Source organism: Chrysochloris asiatica, unplaced genomic scaffold (genome assembly GCF_000296735.1).
Source record: "Chrysochloris asiatica unplaced genomic scaffold, ChrAsi1.0 scaffold00571, whole genome shotgun sequence".
Classification (NCBI taxonomy): domain Eukaryota; kingdom Metazoa; phylum Chordata; class Mammalia; order Afrosoricida; family Chrysochloridae; genus Chrysochloris; species Chrysochloris asiatica.
Window position 1 is genome coordinate 42,022 of NW_006409089.1, and position 2,847 is coordinate 44,868.

The window sequence follows — 2,847 nt, forward strand, 5'->3', positions numbered from 1 at the left end:
CCACTAGCTGCTCCTTGGAAACCCTATACAGGTCGACTGGAATGCATTTAACAACAACAACAACAACAGACTGGTATACAGAGGAGACAACAACTCTAATGAGGTATGTACAGCATAGAACAGTCAACAATTCAAGATCAAAAGGATAGCACTTACCTAAGAACAAATTCAGAAGGGTGGGGAAAGAAGGAGAAATGGAAACAAGAAACACAGGAAGGAAGTGGAATAAGTAGTATGCCAGTGAAGGGATGCCACGGAAATGAAGCAAAGATATGATTTGTTGAATGTAAAAACGATGATCTTCAAGAGTGACAATAGTGAGGTTGTCCCAGGATCAGGCAGTGTTTCATTCTGAAGTGCATAAGGTCACTATGAGTTGGTACCAACTCGATGGCACCTAACAACAACAACTCTCTAAACCCTCACTGAATTCCCAATAAAATAGTTGGGTTTGTTTGTTTTTTAAGTGGTCGGTGGCAGGGGAGGTAGAAGAAGTTAAGAACACCTTACAGCTTTCTATTGTGACTCTTGTACAACACAAATGTTTTCATGAAATATTTACTGGTATAAAACCAAGATGGAGAGAAAAAAACTAAAACGATGAAAAATTAGGAAGGGAAATTTACATTGCTCCAGAGAAGAATGGAAATGGGAGTGAAGAGAAAGACAGCAGCCAGTCATAGACTATGGGAAACCAGACCCTGGAACCTGGTGGATGGCAGTCATAAGGTCTCCTAAGAATAGAAGCATCAGTGGGCTCATTAAGTTGGTTCTGCTGTACCACACATAGATATTAGCCTCAATCTGCTAATACACAAGCTTATCTCATTTCACATTTTGTCTTTTCACTTGCATTACAAACCCAAATGAGGAGCCACACAGATCTCAGCTCTTCCAGAATCTTCCTGCTGTCACATAGAGCAGCACACAATCCTGTGTGCCACAGGGCAAGGATGGACCTCAGCAAGCCCAGTATTCCCAAAGTCTGGAGGACTCTCTAATGCAGGGCTGGAGAACATCTGGCCCGTGGACTGCAGAAAGCCCACAAAATCATTAGGTCTGGCCCTGCCAAGGGACCTGCATTTCCAGCTATTGTACTTGTTGTTGATAAGTGTCGTCAAGTTATTTCCAACCCATGTTGTTGTTGTTAAGTGCCGTCGTTTCGGTTCCGACACACAGCGACCCTGTACAGGGTTTCCGAGGCTGTAAATCTTTATGGGAGCAGAAAGCCTCATCTTTCTCCTGCGGAGCCGCTGGTAGTTTCGAACTGCAGACCTTAAGGTTCATAGCCCAATTCGTAACCGCTATGCTACCAGAGCTCTGCATAGGGTTTCCAAGGAGCATTGGTAGGTTTGAACTGCCAACCTGTGTCTTGCAGTTCATTGCTGATCCTACAGCATCACACCAGGATTTTAGCGGTGAGTTAATTAAATGTTTGACCAAACCTAGCAGGCTAATTTTTAAGTTGATAATTTCGTATGGCCTAGGAATGATGTTATGGCCCTTGGTAGAAAAAGGTTCCCCACACCTGGTGTGGTGCTGTGGGTTAATGCACTGAACTGCAAACTTGGTTTGATCTCCAAGGTCAGCGGTTCAAGCTTACCAGTCGCTCCTCAGAAACCCTATACATTGTCGCTATGGGTCGGTACTGACTGGACAGCACTTAACAACAACCCCAGCTCTAAGGAACAAGAGAATGAGGTCTCTTCTAGGCAAGCTTGTCTTTGGGAAAGAAGAGAAGCTTGTGGGCAGGTGCTCAGGAGGGCAGAAGCTATGTGCCCTGGGCAATGTACAACCTTTTTTTCTTTGGAAGAAAGCTGTTTCCTGGGCTTTTATATCTTATGAGTGCCTGACTCTGTTCAAACTTCCCACCAGATACCCAGTACTAGCAAGCCTCCTGTGAGCAAGACTTTGGCTGCTGCAAAATCCACTCCCACATCTACTCCAACTTCAAAGACCTGTTGGCAAAAAAGCCTAAGGTAATAGCCACAGGAAGCCTAAAGAGTGAATAGAGAAATTTTATCTTCTCTCCTATGGGGCATTTGAATGTTGAGTGTGGAATACTAAAATGTCAGAAACCAGGGTCATTGTCTTCTAACATTTGAAAAGATGGAATCTGATGGTACAATGTGAACTTTCAAATAGATATCAGGGTCTTTAATCCTGTACAGGGTCGCTATGGGTCAGGACTGACTCAAAGGCACTTAACAACAACAACAACAATCATTTGGGGGGAAACAGACTATGAAAGTTCAATTATACTCTGATTACAAGCATGAAAGTATAAAGTAAACAATAATTGGGAAGAACAGAGAAGTGATTTGTTTGAGCAATAGGATTTTTACCTTTTTTTCTTTTTTGGTGTCTTTGGTATTGTACTATAGCCGGTATTTACTGAATTTCTATTCAACATTTAATCATTCACACTTCATGAACCCCAACAGGACAGACAGCCCCACTCTATGGATGAAGAGACATAAAATCAGCACGGTGCAATCTCTCATTGGTGGCCATCCAGGAAATACGCCGTGACTCTGGCTCTCCAGCCAGAATGTCTCTTTTCCTAAGGACATCAGAAAATTCACAAGCATTCTGTTCCATATCTTAAAGTGCAGTTTAAAAGAAAAAAGCGCTGTCAGCAGTCAATTCTGATTCATAGCAACTGTAAATCCCAGACTGTAAATCTTTAGGGGAGCAAACAACCTTATTTTTCTCCTGCATGGGTGTAAGAAAAAGAAAGAAAGAGTCTTGGCTTCAACAGCAGGCAGGTTTATTGAGAGTAAACCTGGGAGGGGGTACTCTTATGTCACCAAAGGAGGTCAAGAGCCCAACAGACTGGGGTATTTA